This window comes from Peromyscus leucopus, chromosome 6 (genome assembly GCF_004664715.2).
Source record: "Peromyscus leucopus breed LL Stock chromosome 6, UCI_PerLeu_2.1, whole genome shotgun sequence".
Classification (NCBI taxonomy): Eukaryota; Metazoa; Chordata; class Mammalia; order Rodentia; family Cricetidae; genus Peromyscus; species Peromyscus leucopus.
Window position 1 is genome coordinate 57,745,147 of NC_051068.1, and position 22,316 is coordinate 57,767,462.

Consider the following 22,316-nt stretch of genomic DNA (forward strand, 5'->3'; position numbering starts at 1 on the left):
GTACTTGAACAGATTCTACTACTGAAATTTTCCTATCATTTGTTAGCAACAATATCCTACTCAAAATGCAATCATATCTTACTCATGTCTATCAAACATCTCTGGCCTTGTCTAAATGTGTGATTTGGGGTTCTTTCTATTATGACTAATAGTTTTCTATGCTAATTCCTTCTCTGCACCACTACCATGCAAATCATACCATCTTAGTATTTTGTCTCTCCCTTTAATTATCCTTTACCATCTCATTCTCCTATTCATGCTAACAATAGTTCACTATAGACTTGACTAACACTTGTTCTCTTCAATTTTTACACTGTGTCTCTGGCAGGTTTCATCCTTTTCAATGTAAATTCAACTTTTATGTGCACACTCTTGGGCTTTTGTTGTTGTTTTGTTTCCTGTTATTTTTGTAACAGGACCTCACCCTCTAGTTAAGGCAGGCTAGGATTTGACTGTGTAGCTGAGGCTGATCCTGAACTTGCAGTGATATTAAACTTCCAAGAGCTAGATTAGGTATGTGTCACTACTCCAGGATGACACATGTCCTTTCTTTCTTTCTTTCTTTCTTTCTTTCTTTCTTTCTTTCTTTCTTTCTTTCTTTCTTTCTTTCTTTCTTTCTTTCTTTCTTTCTTTTTCTTTTCTTTTCTTCATGACAGGGTTTCTCTGTGTAGTTTTGGTGCCTGTCTTGGATCTCACTCTGTAGACACACATTCCTTAAATCTTTGTCATCATCACTGCTGTCCCCCTAACTGTTTTATTGACTTAGAAAATTAAAAATTACAATTTCTTGAAGAAAATGAAAATGAGAATGAAAGAAATGAAGAAAAGAGAAAAATAAAAGTAAGAGAGAAGAACTGAGAATTTTAGCCGGGGAAGCTCAACCTTCCTATAGGTCTCTCTTCTGTAACAGCATCATAATTACTGAAGTTACTTAAATTGCAGAAAATTTCCTTTATTTCTCTTCTTTGTTCTGTTCACACCACCCCTCTCCACTTCATTCACTCCACAGTGATGAATGCTGTTTAAAACTTGTTATGTTTGGTTCCAATGATGGACAGGCATGAACTTGCCAAGTAAGTATCTACTTAGCTGAGGTTTGCTGAGCAGGATTTTCTAAGCATGTCCTGCATCTCCACCTTCTCTTCTTTGTTCTGTTCACACCACCCCTCTCCACTTCATTCACTCCACAGTGATGAATGCTGTTTAAAACTTGTTATGTTTGGTTCCAATGATGGACAGGCATGAACTTGCCAAGTAAGTATCTACTTAGCTGAGGTTTGCTGAGCAGGATTTTCTAAGCATGTCCTGCATCTCCACCTTCTTCTTCTTCTTGCTCTTTAATTATGACACATTCATCTCTCTCCTTCTTTCAGTTTCTATTCTTTCCTACAGATCTTCCTAAAACATACTACCTAAAAGACATTCTCTGCTGATCATCTCCCAATTCCCTTTGTCTTTTTTACATTCTATTTCTCAGGGATCTCATCCTTATTACCATCACCCTAGTTGTTTATTTGTTTACACCTCCTTATTTAACCTGAAAATACACAGTACAACTATCACATACATGATTGATGTTATAATATATACATCCATGCTTATATATTTTTTGCTCAAATAAGTTATAATTAAAATAATTTCAATAAGATGTCAAGGGTAAGCTTTCTAGAATAAAAAAGATAAAGAAATAGGTGGTGAAACAGCTCTTTTACAGTGTCTAAAAACACATAATTATCCCTAAAAGCTTGAAGACATGGAGACGTTATTCAATACCCAAGGATGTGCTGCCAATGACGGTGGGTACAGAAGCTGAAAATTCTAATAATGACAGCAATTTGAATTTGAATCTCGAGTTGGACTTGGAGAGACAAGTTTCTCTTCTCTGCCGCAACCTGAGGATAGCAATCTTACCTACGTCAACATAGGGTAGGATGGCATTAACAAAACACAAAAAGCAACTCTCAGCGGTTTCAACAGCCAATTAGCCACATGGAAACCTCTCTGTCTCTCTGCCATGCTTTCCACATTCTAATTAATGTTAATACTTGCTATTTATCAGTTGTTCATCAGAAGTTTGCTCATTTTTTCCATTAGCTTGAAATGTATCACCTCCACAAGACAGTGTTCAAACCCATCTTCTCAGGCCAAAAGATATATGGATCTTCCCTACTTTGATCCCCAGAAGACAAGGGTTCAGCAAGTGTTGTTTACTTGACCTCTCCAATCTGTATTCCGCAGCATTGCTGACAGTGCCCAATAGAGTCTCCTTGACACTTATTTACTAAATTCCTGCAATAATTTCTCAAACAGCATCCCCTGTCATACATCTCTTTCCTATCACAGCAAAAATCACCCTCTTACTTAGAAGTTGTCTATGTGCTCCACTTGCTGAATAAAGAAAAGCAGCATCACTCTAGTTTTATCAGTTTTGTGTGGTCTGAGTCTCATGTGTTTATCATATGTGATTCTAAAGTCATTTACATGGCTGTATGTTACCGGTATTATTGCCACTTAGCTTCCTCTTTAAACAGTGAACCAACGAGAAAAGAATAAAGATCCCATTACCTGTACAATTCTCACAAGTACATGACACACAGTGATCATGTAGTAAATGGCACTTAATAAAGTAACAATTACTCCATGAAGTGTGTCCTGCCTATGAGCAAATGAATGCCACCTTCGGTGATTGTCTCTGTCTTATTGTCACTCTGTCTTCAACCTATCTGAAGTGTGAGTGACAGTGTTAGCGTGTCTTGCTAATTTATGACTTCCTTCAATAAATGAGTCTGTATGAGAACAGAATAAAAGCAGAGAATTGGAAGCCAGCTGTAGCTTTCCCTGGCTACCTGGTAGGAGAACTGCTGATCTTGAGCTGCACTTCCCAATCTGGGGATGTCTCTTGTCTACCTACTACCCAAGGACACCTTAATGCTTGTGTTGTAAAAACCTATAGATAATACTCAAGAGAATATTAATGATTAGGTAAGTGTGTTTTTAACAATAAATCCAATCACAGTGATTTTTTTCTTCTGCAATACCCAAATCAGGAATTTCACAATTAAATCATTATAATATTTATTATTGGGTGAATATATGTCAGAACCAAATGGTTAATAATGTAAAATGTAGGTTCTTACATGGAGATGTCATTTCTGCTGTTACTCAAACTTTTCAGAAATCATTGCTTTCCTCCTGAATTGCCATTTTTCAGGAATTCCTGTCTTAGTTTTAAAATCCATAGAAAACTTGGTCAATCTTTTGTCAAGCAAAAGATGACACTCTTTGGAATATCTGTGGCATCCAGTTCTGTCACTCTTTCCAAATTTATTTTATATGGAGAGAATTTTACATGTCAAGTGAAGAAGTTAAAAATACAGCAAGATGCACAACAAAGGGGGCACACATCAGTGAAGGACAGTGCCCCCGGTTATATATGCATCAAGTCTCCAGGGTTATTGTAAGCAACATTGAATCCTTTAAGATGTAATTGTCATGGTATTGTACGGTACATACATGGTTAGAATTTATGTAAAGTTTTCAGAAGAATGATAGAAATTGAACCATGTCTCCATTATTTGTGGACATTTTAGGCCAGTACAATTTTCTATGATATTGATGAAATGGAGTGAAACTACCCCTTTTCCATAAATATGGCTATTTTAAAGTTTGCATAGCTACTGGAGGACTTTATTTTCTCCTCTGTGGACGTGAACTGCTTCCACTCAAGAGATGACAGTTTAACATCCACACAAATCTCCCTAAAATTCCAGCAATCACTGCTTAGCTAGTGAACATAACAATGGCTATGAGACAGTGTGTAGAATAATAAGCACACACCCAAGTGACAGTCTCTATAAATTGCCTCACTAATGTTTAACCTACAGTCATGCCACCTATCTATATCATGATAAATTGCCTCTGCTTTGCATATATCTTGAGCCCATTTATCATAGGGATAGTTAATGTGATGCAACATCATCTCTCAGTCTTAGAAGACTGTGAAGTAGTAAAAATGCATTTTTCTTTCTCCCTAGCAAGTATCTGTCCATTCTGACTTGTATGCTAAATAGTTTCAGTGAGGTTAAATGTCCTAAGTTTATTGTTGTGGCCTTTATTATAAGCCACTTTGGAAATCTGTAGCATTTATTCCTGCTTCATTCTTCATCTAAAATGGCAGACAATAATGGGATCAGCAGTAATGGGTAATAACTCTAATGTAAATTTTAATGATATGACATGGACATGGAAATGAAGGAGAATTACCTCCATTTATTTATGATGCTATTTCACAAGAGTTGGTTCCAATGGTTCCATTCTTCACCTTGGTCATTCATTCCCTTCACACACACACACACACACACACACACACACACACACACACACACACACACACAGTTTTGACCTCTGAAAAGGCTTGCTGGCTTCAGGCTCTAGGTGAGGTCCACATCTCTGTGTTCTGATATGATATGAGTGTTACATATATCATATCAGGCTTCATGAATGCCTACAGATTTGGCGTCTCATCTTACCATAACAAGAACCAGCTGTGTGTTTCTGGCAAGTGGCAGAATTCAAAGGTTTCAATGTCCTCAAATGTCCCAACTAGCTTAGACATGGCTCTAAATGACTGAACATTCAAGAGGTTAATTCTAGAAAATGCCAAGTCACTCATGTGTATTCTTTCTCACATATATTTCATATAAATTCCATATGAGAATTAATCAACTTTAATGGACTTAGTCCACCATTATCTGTATATTTTATTATTATTTATTATATTTATCATTCTGTTTATATTTATTTTCTACCCTCTTCCCTTTTCTCTTAAATAATTTTATTCTTCATGTCCCTTTTGGTCTTGAAACTGCACACTTACTTGGTTAATCCTTCCACACTTTGTATCATTCTAATGTTGCTGTAGGATTCTTTAAACGTTCTGTCTTAGATATGCTGTTTAAGAAAACCGTGGACTGTCCAAACATAAAGCTAAGCCCACAGATCCTGCTGATCCATCAGCATCTACAAGTATTTGGTTGATTTGCTTGTATTTTTTCAACAGTGAGTAATGTGTTTTGAACAAATTGCCTCTCATGCCCTCCCTTGCAGGTCTTCTTTCATTCTCCATCCCCACCACTCTATTTTTCCCAACTGAACATACTCTTTTCTTTCTATTAAACCTGTGACTCCATTTAGTACTGTTTGTATGCATGGGTACAGAACCATCTGTTGAAGCATGTGTGGCTCTTGAGAAATATTTTTTTTATATTTGTATGTGTGCTACATTTCTTAAAAGAATTTTGTATTTTAAAGGCATGCCATCAATGTCTTATTGAAGCAATAAAAATTGAGTGGGAATTTGAATAACTGTCTGACATACTTGATCAATGTATGAAATTAAATCCTTTTATACAGCCTATAATTCTTCCTTTCCCATAATAGATTGGTTTTTAAAAGCCCATATATTATTAGTGATTGTTCAATTCACCACCATATGGTCCATAGAGTATGGAAATATGGAAGAAAATATAACATAGGTCACATAATATCAATATTTAGTCATTATCAATATGATTCTATAATTTTTCATACCCTATTTTTAGAATACTACCATAGATGATATAATAAAGAGAAAAATAATTATTCAGACAATATTTCTCCATTGTTAAAATGGACCAAAGATATTCAGAGAGGTGAAATGAACAGTCAGTGAATAAGAAAGAGAAACAATTGTCTCAGTTAGTATGGCAATAACTATTTCTATGAGAGAGAAAGCTGGAGAAACTGAAAGTGGGCAGCTGCAAACTCATTGCAAGGGAAAATGCTAATAATATATCATGACTTATGTATTCCCGGTTATTTTCTCCTCATGTGACCACTGAAGAAAGGCACATGTGAAATCAGTTAAAGTCGCTATTTCAGATATCTAAATGAGTGTGTGTCTGGTTCTAGAGGACATATATAATTCTGCATATAAATCACAGAGTAAATTGCAAAGCTGGCAACTTAAGAATGTCTAAATTGAATACAACTGGTGAGAGTTTGAGGCAGAACAAAAATCCACACTGAAATCTGAACTCTAGTTTGGTTTCCTGCCTCCTGTGAGCTGTTCAATAACTGCTAAGCCCGCAAAGAAAATGTAAAAACAAACAGCTCTGATATAGCTAGGGCTTCTAAAATAAATGATCAAAGAATTGAAAATGTGCCTGGTTTCAATTTTTTTTAAGAGTAAAATTATGGTGCATGCCCCATATTTCAGTAGGAATGACAACATATCTTCAATTAGCAGGAACTAAATAAAAGAAGTCCTAATAGCCAAGCTAGGGGTGATAAGCTGTACCCTCTGAACCAATACATGGATTAAATGCTATTCTATTCCTAGGAAATTCCTAGGAATTCCTTCTGGAAATATTTTAAAAATCAAGAAGGAACCAGCAAAACTTATGTCCTATGAAGGATGAGCATGTAGAATGTCAAACACAAGAATGATATTAATGAGGACAGAGTATTGCTAATTTGTAAACTATTAGCATCTTCAATCAAATATATCATACTTCAGAAATTATTAAGGAGAAAATAAACATCAATTCCACAGGAATTTGCCAAGTTATTTAAGAACTTCTTATACAGTGTTTTCATAAAATGAACTTTTTTTTACAGTTTGAATGGGGTGAAACAGTGTGTATTATTATTTAATATATGATCATTACTTTATATACTCATATATTATTTCACATATTCTTTAACTTCATGAAATAAAAATGTTTTGGAAACTGGCATATGAATCTAATGTCCACATAACCATTATTCTGTAAAGTAATAACATCACTTCAACTCTGTTCCAGGAACTGTTGAAGGGCTTGCATATAGGAATTTAATACTTCCAACAACAGCACTCAAAGAGGTTGAGTAAACTTCCCATGTTAACACAGAAAATGATAATGATGATAGAATTTAATCCCAGGCATTTTGGAAACAGCAAGAAAATGTCACATAAGAACATGTGGAAAACCTTCCAATAGATTGGCAAAATGAATTTGAGGTAGGTGATAGATATGCTAAGTCAAAGAGACATTATGAGAGCATAAGCTTACCAAACTATATTTTTAAAATGTGGACCTATTGTTTGTGCTTATGTCTATATACATTCACACTCACACACACTCGGACACTCACATGCAAACACACAAACACAAGTGTACAACCCTCCGGTATGCTCACAGAGACACTAACTAACCTGGCTAGAAATTTTACCAGCAGATTTTTTTTTAATTTGTAGATTTCACCTTTGTTGTGATCGCCCACTCACAAGTCACAAAATGTCAATTCTAGAAAAGGGTATTTATTTTTTGCTACATATGAGCTTAATAACATATGCAGGGCCTTTCAAGAACCTTGAATTTTGGTCTCTTGCTGCAGCAAAGTGAAGGGGAGCGGAAGCATCAGCTCTGATTGAGACTGCATAGATAGCAAGCAAAAAGACAAGCTGAGGAATGTGGGGCATCACCAGCTGGCTGAGATCGGACTGAAAAGACAAGGGCAGAGCACTCTGGAGACCAGGGACCAATGAGTAAGAAAAGCAGAGTGAAATTTCCCATAAGCCTAGACTGCAGGATTTCCTCACCTCACCCTCTCATCTCTGAGGACTTCTCCTGATGTGGAGGAAGAGAAATATAGAAGACAAGCTCTAGTCACAATGTGAACTGTGACCCAGGGATTTCTCAAAGGTGCCATAGGGCTATTCACCTTTAAATGGTTGTTCCCCTCTAATCAGACTGCCAACAGTTTGTCCTGAGATATTATAGAAATTATATGTATGATTAATGAAACTAAAACACATCTTGTTTTTAAATGAAACACACCTTGCAAGGAAAAACAAACAAACTTGAATTTCACTGACATGTTTTGTTATCTCTGCGTCTACACCCAAGCTAAATTGGGTGGGTCATAGCAAGCCTCTTCATAATTAAATCCAATAGTCAGATAAAACCCTTAAGCAGAGTCTTGTGAACATTATAATTTCTATAGCAGAATGTCATGTGATTTGATTTGCATGAACATATCACACAAAGGCACTAAGACTCTCATGAGAAAATCTGTTCTTTTAGCAAAATCAGATACAAAGTACAAATGATCTCAATTGTAAGTCCTTATTTGGGGATGTCAGGTTATTCTGGAAAATGTTAATGGGAAAAAATTACTTTGTTAAGAGCCTTTGTTCAACATGGCCATTTTCCTTTGTTACAGTTTTTGAAAATTCATAATGAGAGCAATTCCATATAAATCATATACCTGCCTCCTGCTAAGCGGTCACAACAAAATTGCATTCTGTTTTTTATTATTTCACACCTATGTCAGCATTGAAGTTGTAGAGAATGGAAAATATCAAAAACAAATACACTTTTAAAAGACATCAAATGGGCTTTTAATATTCTACTCCTAAATTTGTAAGGCTCAATTTTACTTCAGTTCTTTCTAAACATTCCAATGATTGTACCATGACCTCCAGTCTAATCAACATTAAAAGGCATTTGTTTTCCCAACAAGACACCCCAGAAATTACATAGTCAAAATAAATGCAACAATTTGTGCAAATACAGAATGTTGAGTTATGCCAAAAATGTCCTAATTTCCACTATTACTAGTAGAAACAACCTAATGTTTGAATTCAGAGTCTCCCTTGTTTCTGATAGTGATGTGTTATTAAACTAAACAAAGTATCATCTGGGCTTTCAGGAATTTGAAACACTCATAATATCTAAGAGGTAAGGGCTGGGATATAGCCCTGAGGCAGGTTGTGGGGTCAATAGTCACAAGAAACTCTGGGTACCAAAACAGTTGAATATAAGGGACACACTACATCATTTCAAATTTCATATGCCACAAGGTAAAGAGATTATTGAATTGGAGCAGACTACATACTGTCATCCAAATTCCTACATAATTCATTCATCTACATATTCGTGTATTTAGGACCAATAGGACACAGTGCCACAGACATGTTCCACTAGAGACTTGTTGTTAACTTGAGTTCTTTAAAAAAAAAATCAAGTTAAAGGAAAAACAAGTTAAAAGATTAAGAATAAGATAGTAAGCAATGTATTTCAAAGATAGCTGCACCAAATTATGAGTTGGATGTAGCTTGAGCTTTTGTTTGGTTCTTAAGTGTGTCTGTGACTATGATCAGATGACTAAAGATTCTTTTCAATTCAGAGTGTCAATTATTGAATACTTCTCTCAACAATGTCCAACTTCCATTCACATAGAACATACTTAAAGAGTCTGCTTATACTGTATAAAAGTTAACTGATAACTGGCCAGAGTGACATACCTGAAAATTTCTAAAATCTTCTTGATGATATTTTAAGGATAATTACTATTTTTATTAGACCTTTTTGGGATTCTTAGAGCACACTGAAATGGGTTTTATTGACAGAAACCCATCATATACTTTTCCCCAAATCTTCTCCACAGAAGTTCTTACATGTTCAGGGTTGAATTCAAAATAATAGAACACAGAAATACTCAGTGGAGTACATGGCTGAAAACTACAAATAAAAACACTAGGAGAACTCAAGAATGCACTATTGAGTAAGAGGAAACAGGGTTACTTGAGTGGATGGACAATTTGTTTAAATAAAATTTAAAAACATAGGCACACTTTATTAACTGCATGGATGGGAATGGCTAAGGCACAATGAAAATTGCAGTACAAATACGGTATTTGAGCTCTTAGGCATTCCAGACTTATTCATATTGCTTGCTTGCTGCTTATTTTCTAGTTTTTGTACTGGTGATGAAACCCAGAGCTCTGAGAATTATTTTTGTTCTCCAAGTATGAAGCAGGCATACAAAACAGGTTTGCTGCATTTAAAAAAAAATGTTTTTAGAACTCAGAGCATGTGAACAACTTGAAGCATGTCACCGAGTAGTCAATCGAGACCTGAAAGCATAGCATATAAAATATAACTCAAAATAAGTCTAGGAAGGAAAAATTTAATGTGACTTACTTAAAAAACCCTTAGTTGTTCTCAGTAAACTGACAACCTTGCTATGTAATGGAACAAATGTTGATTTCATCTGCAAGTCCAGGAGGGTTGAGTGAGTTTGTGGCTAGCCTATGTTGCATAATGAGTTTCAGGCCAGCCTGAGTTCCAAATTGAGGCCCTTTCTCTCTGTCAAAAAATAATTTAAAAACTTCTAAAATCAAAGATTAAAAAAAAGGGGAAGCTATAATGAAATAGTTTATACATATGATGTAAAAGTCAGAGAATAGGGAATAGTCAAATGCAATTAAGTAAAAATACTCATAAGTTTTATCTCTACATTCAATCAAACTGGCAAAGAATAGTAGACACACATTAATATACAATTTTCTTAATTCAGATGGGGCTTTGCACCAAGTAAGTTGTTACAGTTCATTATGAGTTTCATTTAATTAACTTAAGTAAGTATAGATATATTTGAAATATTAATAATAGTACTTCAGAATACCATGTCAAAATAATTTTTGGTATTCTTCATATTTATTGTAAAATTAAATTTTTAGGCTGTAGAGTCTAGATCATTCAGTAAGCAGATTTGATTCTGGTGAAGAAAGGGGAGTCTATATTTTCTCTCATACCCAAGTTTACACATTGGTTGGCAAAGTCAGATGAGCCCAATATTCATTTTATAAACTTTGATCAGCAACTTCTACAGAAATTTAAACAACAGGCACTGTGAGTAGACCTAACAATATAAATTGAGAGACATTTTTGAAAGAAGCTGTAAATGGAAAAGTTTAAGAAAGAATTTAAATACATGGGGGAAAGAAAGTCTAAATGTAGCTAACCCCACAATCTAATACCTCACAATTAAAAAAGCCAATGTAATACTGTGTGTATATGTTCTGGTAACCAAATCTAGGGCCATTTGGAGGAAAGGGAAGTGCTTTACCAATGAGTTTTAATTTTCTAGAGTGAAGGCATTGCAATGAAAGCAGAGCTGACTTGGAACCTTCCACTTTTCTGGGTCATCCTCCTGAGTGTACTATTATGCCATACTTAATATCTAACACTTTATATAAAATATTTTTCAGCAGTATTTTTTATATATCTGAGATTGTAATAGAGGACATTTTAAATGCATGTAAGCAAATACACATGCAAATGAATCACACTGGCGACCTACTTTGCCTTATTATCTTTTTTGTGAAATGAGTTCAATTTCATTATAGTGCCAGCTCAGTAGTGTTTTTTGAGCCCAGGCCATTAATAGTGGTTGGTAAGCTTTGCCAGAAATAGCCTAAATGGTGTTCCTACACAGGCATATGGGGGGGAGGGGTTATGGCTATTTTTGAATTCTTGTAAATATTCAGCAATGTATTTTCCTGTTGAAGTAGAGCCTACTGAGCAAAGTTCCTGCACAGAATGAAGCCCTGTCTTGTCACCTTCTCAGTGCACAGAATGAAGTCATGTCTTGTCACCTTCTCAGATGAAGATTCAAGCAATAACTGTCTCTCATTGCTTCTTTCCTGTTTGCAGCACTTCTTTATCAAGCTTCTACCAATGTCTAGTAGGCCCTTGTAAACCCCATTACCATTCTGTTGTACTATTCAACTCTTACTTCCCAATCCTTCTTACCCCTCACCACTGCCTGACTTATGTGTGAGTACATTTCTATGTAGAATTTTCATTTAAGGTTTCTACTTTTTACAACGTAAGATGAAAGTAGGTACTGATTGACTTAGGTGTTTGGGTGGGTGGTAACACCTCCAGGATCCATCGGGTGCCGGCTTTCTTTCCACATGGGCTCTGGGCTTCATCATGTGATCATAGATCATAATTATTGGGTACTGGCCTCGAACCCCACCAAACAACAAATAGGAGATGAGAATTTGTCATAGCAGCTGCCAAGAAGATCTGGAGAGTGATAAATAGTTAAGAGAGACCAGGAAGACACTAGAAAATTGCTATTGGTCACCGAAAAGATGCAAAGACACATGCTGTAAACTGGAAGATTGAAAACATACATAGGAAACCTATGACTCTAGCTAAGAACATTTTGAAGTAGTTTGCAAAAAGTGTCAGCCTGTGTCTTTCCAATAGTTAAAGGAAGATACAAAAAGATGAGCTATGCAGTTGTCAAAAAGGAGTTAGAGGAAAACAAATAAATAAACAAAAAGGTTGGACATGCTGGACTTCATGTAAAGCAAACTGCTTCACATACCCAGTGCAGGCCCCTAGCAATGTAAGAAACGGAAGTGTGAAGCAGAGGAACCGGGTTCGGTTCCTAGAGCACGACCATGCATGTCACGATGCCTGTAACTCCAGTTCTAGAGGCTTCCATGCCATCTTCAGGTCTCTGATAGTGACTACATACATGGTCTCCATATAACTGACAAATAGAAACAGACACATGTATATTTTTCAAGATTGATTATGTTCTGTGAGTCTCTTATGGTCCCTCCAGTTTATTCCATTAATGCATTCATCCACTCTTTTTCCAGTACTACATGAAATTCTTGACCATCACTTTAGAGAATGTCCAGAAGTCAGGCTGATGCATCCCTGACTATCTAAGTTATTTAATAATTTGGAGGCAATTCTGATCTTCTGGCTCTCTATAAAATCTTTAGAATCATTTTGTCAATACATGGGAAATAACTTGGTAAGAATTTGAATGGAATTATATTAAATTTGCAGGTCAATATGGGGAGAATAATATCGAGTCTTGCTATCTTTTAACAAATGTGGCTCTTTGCCCAGTCATTTGGTTGTTCTATGATTTCTATTACCAAAACTTTAATAATTTTCCACATATCCATATCACAAAATTGTGTTAGATTTGGGCATAGATTTAATTTTGAGAGGTACTTTAATTTTAACTACAAACTTCACTTATTCCTCCTACTTCTTTCTTCTTGGTGTTAAACAATTTAATGTGCCATGCTGGAGCATTTTATCATCATTTATCTGTTCCAAGACTTTCAGACAATTCCTTCAGGTACCATGTTCAGATAATCATGTCATATGCAAATGAATACATTTTCACTTCTGCTCCTGTAGACCTCTTATTGTCTGGCTTTATTAGGTTGAACTTCCACAAGGATGTTGAACAGTACTTAGTGAAGACATCCTTGCTGATACCTGGCCTTAGTGAGAAAGCTGTTCTGCTGCAATGCTCTGTGTTTACTCTTTGTCTAGTTTACTCTTTGAAGTGGTTCTTCTCTCACCTGAACTTAGGAGTTTTGTGATAAATGAGTGTTGAATTTTGTCAAGTGCCTTTTTCTTTGTTTATATGACTCATTCTTCTGCAGCTTAGTGATATGATGAATTGTGCCAGTTTATTTACTGATGGTGAATTGGATTTCTCTACCACTCTGTTATTGTTTAAATGTTTGTAAATTATTGGATTCATACGCAAGTGTTCTTCTGCATCATTACAGCTATGTTAATGAGACTCGGTCTTTTCTTGCCATCTATTTGACTATATTTGAATTAGGGAATGCTGACCTCATATAATGGATTAAATATCTGAACAGCTTCCTTCTTTTGCAATAAGTATTAGATTGATGAACTTTCCTTCTGGTTTCCTTTCTATTGCAATGATAAAGTTATTGCCAGAAGCAAAATGGGAAGGAAAGGGGCTATTTAAGCTTACAATTCACCATCAACTTCCAAGGCACAGATCATGGAGAACTGCTACTCATGGGCTTGCTTCTTTCTCATACTTGCCCAGCCTGCGTTCTTATACCTTCCAGGACCATCCACCAAAGGATGGCACTCCCCACAGTGGGATGGGCCTTCCCACAACCATCAAGTAAGAAAATGCCCCACAGGCTTGTCTACAGGCCAATCTTACCAAGACAATTTCATAACAGAAGTTCACTCCTCCCAGATGACCTGAGCTTATATCAACTTGAAAAAAAAAAATCTACCCCGCACTGAAGTATTGTTTTTTCTTGAAGAATTGATGCCTATGACATTATGTAATACACATACAAGTTCCTGAAAAGGCAGCTTGATCTACACTTGTCTCTTTCTGACATTAATATGGCTTCTTTCTTTGCTTGCCAGACTATGTTGTGTCTTTCACTATCTACGGACATTTCTGTGAGTGCATTTATATTTAATGTGGTTCTCTTTCAGACAGAATAGAGTTTGGTTTCTCTTTTATTATCTGCTTAGAAATACTTTTGGAATGTCATTAAGATTACTGAGAGTGAAGCTGATTATGGACATAGTTAAAATAGCAAATTTGTTATTGGTTTTTGTTTGCTCCTTGTTCTGTTTTTTTGGCTTCTCCCTGTCATGTGTAGCCCTGTCACCTGTAATTCTATTAACCACTTTGTTTGATGGCATTCTTCCTCCTATTTGGACAATGGTATACCACTTTCTTTACATCTCTGCCTGTGTAGTGGTTGTCTTAATGTTTATGAAATTTACAATGAATTCAAGTCCTTTCAATTCTGAGCTTCATAAACATCTTTCAAGTTTACTTTCTTAGTCTTAGGAGAGAAACGAGCCAGAGGTTGTTGATGATGGCTGTTCCTTTTTCATTAATCTCTGCTCTGGTATAATATTTCCTCTTGAAGACACTGTTTGGTTAAGGAAAAAGTATGGTGACTCTTCCCTTCCCATTGCTAGAACAAAGTATATTTTTATGTAATATCTATTGAGTTCCTGGTAGAACTCAGAGGGAGAAGTACATAAAAATGATCAGAGTAGGGAAGGTGATAAATGCCTTCATTATTATTATTTTTTACCCAAACCTTTTCCCATCTGAGCCTCCAGCAATCAGACAATTACATTTTCCTTTTCACATGGAATCTTCTACTCATTGATTTCTGCTCTAAGAGATTGTGGGTCTCAGTATTTGCCTGCGTCTCTCTCCATTTGTGGGATATTTACCTGCCACCTCAGCTACTGGCATATAAAAAGAGGATTTTATTTCACAGTCTGTTCAGATTCATCCTTATTGTTTTGATAGAGCTATGTTTACAAAGCTTCTTACATACCAGACTGGAGCCTGGAAGACTTGCTGCTTGATAGGAGTCAGTCTTTTCCTAAAACCATTCTTCACACTATAACCTCAACTTCACGTGTTTATTGTAAAAGTAAAATGCAGTGAAATACAAAAGTCTATTAAAAAGCAGCTAAAAGATGATTGCCCTATGAGGGTATAGTCCTTGAGTATCCTTTAATCTGTGGGAATTTATTTTGAAGAAACCCAAAATCATGGTCCAAAGAGACATTACTTTCAGTATCAAAGGGTGTTCATATTAAGAATAAAATATAATAAGCTACTATTCTTAGCTAGTAGTAATGGTTAGTTCCCATTAAAGTGACTCCAGTATTCCTTTCCCAAATACTTAGAGAATTCTTTTGTGTGCAAAAGCAAAACTATATATATATATATATATATATATATATATATATATATATATATATATATTTTGGTTTTTCGAGACAGGGTTTCTCTGTGTAGCTTTGCGCCTTTCCTGGAACTCACTTGGTAGCCCAGGTTGCCCTCGAACTCACAGAGATCCGCCTGCCTCTGCCTCCCAAGTGCTGGGATTAAAGGCGTGCGCCACCACCGCCCGGCGCAAAACTATATTTTTAAAACAGCTCCTTTAAAAAAATACATGAACAACATAAAAGCAACTTTAGGCCCAGTAATAAACATTGTGTTTGTTCAACCCATCAACTGAATTCCCAGTCTTTCCTGTTGCTCACACATTACCTCCCTTCTAAACTGCGGACTCCTCTTACTCATCAGGCAAGATTAACTTGAAGGTGTTACTTCCCTTCGCAACCTTTGTTGGCCTCTGATCTGTTTCCATTGTCATGGTTTCTTCACAGAAATATAGGAAACCTTCTTCCTTAACTGTGTGTGCCAGGTGTCATGATCTTATTATTTTATTTGTGTGTCTTTCCCACCGCATTACATAATGAAGTTAAGGACTCTATATTTATCTTTTTTATTCTTAAGATTCAGCACAGAAAATTGTCTAGATTAGGCCATCAGAAAACATTCAAGACTCCTGAATAAGTGAATGAGAAACTGACAAATCATGTTTACATTGTCTTAAGAATAAAAAACAAAAATATGATTCAACTCTAACACACTTCAAATATTCAAAATTTGTGGCACAAATTGAACACCTTGCCTTCCACACCAGAAGGAAACCTGAAAGCACAGGCTGTGGAGGCTGCCGGGTGCTGTGTTCTCAGCATGAGCCAACACCTCGGAGCTAATGGCCTCCTGCCTGTTGGAGCATCAGAGTCTCCAGGTGTCACTGAGAGACTCATCACAAGGAACACTTGCCAAAGTTTACAAAGGGCAGAAGGCAGAAGAGGAGAGGAACATTAGTCCTTTGCATCCAAATATGTGTGAACATGTCTCCATGAGGAAAACAAGAGCATCAAGTGTGTGCAGGACCATAGTCAATGTTAACAAGTTAAATCTAACCTCAACAGAGCTGATTGAGGGTGTCTCTAGTAGGGACAGCTCTGACCTGCTTTCACATGTACAGTAAAAAGTTAGACAAATGTAAGAGCATCCTTTACACTATGAAAAGAAGCTTATACTCACAAACTGAATTCTATCAATTTTTTTTAAATAGAGTTTCTTAGGGAGCCACTGTCAATGGGGAAATCCAGACACTAATAAAAAGAAGAAATGTATTAAAAAATAAAAGAGTGAATTCATTTTTAAGAAATCAAGGGGCCCTCAATTCATTAGTCTTTTACACATTTATAAAAGTAAGAACAAAAGCATGCCATTCAGTCTACAATTTAAGGGGAAAAGTAGAACATCAAAGATAAATTATTTCTAAATAAATGAGAGTTGATAGATATATTTAAATTTTTTATTTCACAATAACAAAGATATCTATAACTCTCTGTCATAAAATAAAGTTTGTAATGATGCTTGATTTGACGTATAAGATAAAATGTACTTGTTAAACAATGAAATACTTGAGCTTGCACAGTTGGCTGCTAAGAAGAGGGAAAACAAATGGAAATTATCATGAGCTGGGGAACTTGCCACGATGACAGGAGTGTTCCAGGCCCTCGTGGCCTGCAGTAGATGCTACTGCAATTCTCAACCACTTTGGTGCCATGGCCATGTTATTTAAACGTTCAGAGCATTGACTTTAGTGCTTTATGTAATAATTGATGATTGTCTTTCAAGTTCAAACAGTGAAATTAAATGACTATCTCTCAGAAAGGCATCTGAAGCCAGGGTGATTGGAGAATCCCAATTATGATAGGTCACTCAGCTGCCTTCGGCTTCATCTTCCAAGTGAAAAAAAATCTAATCTTGCCCTCACTTCTTTAGCTTCATCAGTGTTTTATTTATTTATTTTTGTCGTCAACATTTTGCCCTCATCTCCGTTTCTAAATGACATCAGATGAAGTAAGATTATCAATCCAATACAAGGGGACATAAACCACCACAGTTACACTGAAGGAGAATAGATAAAGAGAGTTCTGAGGGCCTGATAAGGGAACTCCTGGAGGCTGGCTGAAGTGCTTGCCAGGAAAGAGACAAGAATTTCAGCACAACTAACAAGTGCTCAAAACCCTTTACTCTGGCTACCCGCAAACCTTTGCTTTTCTAGGAATCTAATCAGAAGATTCATTGACAGCAAGTCCATGTACTAAATTCCTATGCAACCATGTTGACTCATGGTTTTACCTTATCAGATTATAAATTCAAACAAGATACACTATAAACTCACTTAACAAAATGAGAGACAAGAGGGGGGCAGAATGAGAGTTTCCTAGCAAGCTTTTAAGCAGCAATTTGAGAACCACCAAAATTATATACACACAAACACACACACACACACACACACACACACACACTAATGCTTAGAGTCTTAATTGAGATACTTCTTTGGGGATCCCATATCCACATTCATGTGTGTTGTGTATTTCCTGATTCACCCTTGAATTTCTATTCTCTAATGCTCAGAGAAACACATATTCATGCATGAGAATGTTTTGCTTTCTTTTCCTAAGGGCCTCCTCTTTCTTATAACCTTTGTACCTAAGTCTTCATTAAAATATCTTTAATAAAATCTCCAATTCTAGCCGGGCGGTGGTGACACACGCCTTTAATCCCAGCACTCGGGAGGCAGAGGCAGGTGGATCTCTGTGAGTTCGAGGCCAGCCTGGGCTACCAAGTGAGTTCCAGGAAAGGCACAAAGCTACACAGAGAAAGCCTGTATCGAAAAACCAAAAATAAATAAATAAATAAATAAATTTCCAATTCTGCTTCATACTGGCTAGTCTTAAGTTTTTCTTCTACTTCAAAGCTGCAGACCCCAGTTTGGCCTGAATCAAGATCCTTAAAAGATTAAAGGAACTCTCTAGGCCTTATGGGTAACAGTGTGGAGCTGTGCCTCTGTCCCTTCAGTAGTGACTGTACCTCTGAAACCTATAGTCATCACTAAACAATGGCCAAATTGTAAATGTGTATTTGTATATGAATGCTCACACACACACATACAAACCCACATGGTCTATGTGCATTTAGGCATGCTTATGCATGCCTGTATACCCAAAGATGGTGTTTGAAGGTAGCACTTTCTATTCTCTAATGCTCAGTGGCTCATGAGCAGCTGCATTTTCTGGATCCAAAATGAGAAGGTAACCATTAAGTTGAGTTTATACAGTTTCTTTCCTCTCATGCTTTTAAATGATTTCCTTTCTTTCTAACTTTTTCATGTATCCTAAATGTTAAATTTATGTTCTAAATTTAAAGATAAATAATCACTCAGGTCTAATAAAATTTACTTTCGTTGCTAAATATACAATTTACCATTGTGGATTAACAAATTGTCTATTCACAAAATAATTAACTGAATGTGTGAGGGAAGAATTTTGTGATCATTTGCGATCATATAGCAATCATTTAGTATAACCAGAACTGTAAGCATGAACATCTTATTCATAAATCTCTGTAGACTTGTATTTTCATGTGTCTTACCTTCTTGGTTAATATCTTAAAAAACAGATTATTTGAATCTACTTTTCTCTTGATTTGCACTAAACCAACTTACTTTTAAGGCTTGTGTTCTCATTACAGTTTTGTCAAATATGGTAGGAAAGTTCTCACTTATTCTTTTCTAAACTTTATAAATTTTGATCATCACTGCTTTCACTTTTTTGAATTTTTATATAAAGAATTCTTTTAAATTAAGTTGAGAATAAAAATCTCCACCTAGCACGCTTGCAGCACCCCAATTTAATAATCTCAAATGAATACCAGTAAACTTAAATTTCCCTTTTCTTTTTGGGGGTAACTTGGAAGATTTCTAGTGGTCCTTCCCTAAACTTAAAGCTTATTTTTTTTCTTTTTTCATTTTAAAAAAAACCTTAAATTTCTATCTAATTGATTTATTTTTCCAATGTAATAAAACATGAATCCGCAGTCATTTTTTTGCTTTTTTTTCCTTCTTTGGTTAAAGAGAAAAACTTTATCCTGAATTTTTAGGGTTTCCCATGAATAGAGTCCCCACCTTTTTTTTTTTTTCCAATAATTCTGGTTTCTTCTAAAACCCCCACCCACAAAACTATTTTGTACGTAACCCTTTTTAGTAAAAATTAATAGGGGCCAATAAAGGGGTGGTTCTTATTTCTGGTTTTATAAATTTATAAAAATTTCTGGCCTTTCTTGTGCTTTTAAATTTAAAAATTTGTCCAAACAAATTAATTAATAAAAAAACCTTTCCCAAAAGAAAAAACAACTTGGCGGGCGACAAAACTCGAACACCAGTTAACCTCAACATTATTTCCGCGTATGCGATAAAGCAAAAACTATAATCACCCCTGTACGCCTGCGAGGAAAAATCGAGAGTTAGATTTGTACTGTGCTATCATTTACAACATATACCAACCAAAAATACGGAAAAAAAAAAAACTTTTTTACTTCGGGGGAAGCGCGGCAAATTTACAGTGGCCTTCGCGTGTCGATAAATTTCTTGTAAAATACAACGAGATCCTACACCTACCCTCAAGGAAAAGCCTCTTTATGTACACATCGGGGTTTCTTTAAATTAATTCAGGCTTTACTGGCAATTAATGTATTCAAATGCATTTTTTAAATTAAAAAAGAATCTATACCCAAATGATCTTTTATCTATCATTAGTATAAAATAAATTATACCAGTGTGATATCTACAAGTTCTCTACTCCTCTCCTTCACATATCAAACAAGTACTATCACGCTATAAAAAAAATCCAGCGTGAGGATCATACATTTTAAATGAGTTTTTCAAGATCAATATTAAGAGGCACACTCAAACCTCTCACGCATTCAATGTGTTTGTGGTTAATATAGTGTTACAGATTCAGATGTGTGAGTTTATATATCAGCCTATGAGAGGGAATTAATTTACTTAAGTATGAAAAGATAGTCTTCTGACCAACGCCTTTACCAGAGATCTCAATTAAAAAGCAGTTTATTTTTAGTATTGTGCGCTCTCCTTCATTAGCTAGCAGATTTACTTTCATCAAATCTCGAATAATTTGCTAGAACCTAATGAAACTCTTAACACACTCAACCAAAGCATGCACGATATCCTTTCTTAGTTGTACTTATGTATTATTAGGTCTCTCTGAAGACCGCTATCCAATTTATATATATTTATCCGGTACTTATTCTTGTATATAATCTATATATCTCCATATCTACCTAAGAAGTAAAATGATTATATTATTATTAATATTTCACTTTATTACATATAAAATATGTAATTAAGTTCTATGTGTAAGATGGGGAGTAACTCAGTAAGCTTTGTTTCTCAAAGTTGCGCTGGCATTAAAGAAATCTGTTTTTCTTTTTATGCTCAGCCATCAGTATGATTTTTTGCAACATCCTCTACTCGAATCCACTTACACACACAACTGCGAGACGGAGGAAGAAAGAGACGAGAAATAGGTAGACGTACCATGTATGACATAGGAAAAGCGTACTCGCGTATTGCTCTGCGACAGTGTATAATTACTACCGCTATGGCAAGTATAGAAGAATCAGTCGACTCCAGTGAACTATCGAAGCTGGTTAGTATTTCGTGTTTATTCTTCTCTCGTCTTAATTCTGCATTCCCTTTGCTCTGCTTGATGGCGGAGCGTGATTCATCTAGGGGCCAATGTGGATAACACACTCGTCCATTTTGAAATAACCAAAATATAATAGAGTACAAGCAAACAAAATTACCGGGAGGTGCTTATCATAGTTTTCGTTACATTTATCTTCCAAGTCCCATATCTCTCCCTTACTTGTAGGAAGAATTGGCAGTGCCCTGATAGATGACAAAATAGAGCAACAAAGAAGTTTGTTGAGATGTAAAGTCACTGGTAGGTTCACTTCCTCAGTGAAGTATCCCTCGACCCAAGGTACGATGATGAGACAACTCTCCATAGACTTAGTAGGCGTATAGAAATTGCTAATGAAAACTGGAGAGGGGAAATGTTGAGAAGCAGAACAAAGAGGATAGTGTTATTGCAAGGCGATAACTAAGAAGATAATTTATATGAGTCGTGTCTCACTCCCCTTGGGAAAGCGAGTGTGATGAATTTTTTCTAAAAAATGCTAAGAATGAAAAAGAACATCTCTTTACGTATAACATAAAGATCGATATTTAATTTGTAACTCAATCTCGGTTAATGAATTTTAGTGTCAAAAATTCCCACTGCCCCCTCAAATCCATTTGCCATCAAGCCTATATAGTTTAGTTCTAACCTAGCGAGCAATTGTACCATCCCTTCATTATACACAATTCCCATAATGAGATAGCAAGAACTTAGAGTAAATTATTACAGCAAATTATTAAAAGTGAAATGCTAATTATTAAATCTATACTGCACTAAACTATATTTTGTTATAAATTCATCTGCTAATAAACAAATGTCAAAGGAGTGAACACCAATATCTAGTGAATTCTGTGTATACTTGATTTATGGCCGAGTTAAGGATTGTGAATGTACACTGCAACACGATGAGAGCTGCGGGCGCGGATCTTTAAACCATCCTTGTGATTCTGTTTTATGTCTGTTCTATACTTTAATATAGTAAATTTACCCCTTTTGCTCGCACCTAGGGTAAAAGCGGCTTGAGAACATGGAAATTTCGGGTACTGAACTTAAAAATGAGATTGTAATATGCGAATAGGTCTTACTATCCGTTAACAAAGAATCAACTATACATGCATAAATGGATAATCAACTCCTCGCATCAATATAAATATCAATATTTTTATTGGTTGTTTTTTTTAGACTTCTTAAAAACTACTTATTACAAATAAAATACAATTTAATAAA

General features: G+C 35.7%; 1 protein-coding gene and 1 long non-coding RNA gene across 4 annotated transcripts in view; both read right to left on the bottom strand.

The window, feature by feature from the left end:
- The window catches only part of Gria2 (glutamate ionotropic receptor AMPA type subunit 2), a 131,349-nt gene that overhangs the window by 71,149 nt on the left and 37,884 nt on the right, over positions 1-22,316 (bottom strand). The gene's annotated exons all lie outside the window — the stretch shown is intronic.
- Positions 710-7,876, bottom strand: LOC114700489. The gene is made up of 2 exons (XR_003735697.1): positions 1,318-7,876; positions 710-1,136 (listed from the first exon to the last, which is right to left on the bottom strand). It is a non-coding gene; the product is annotated as an uncharacterized LOC114700489 (long non-coding RNA).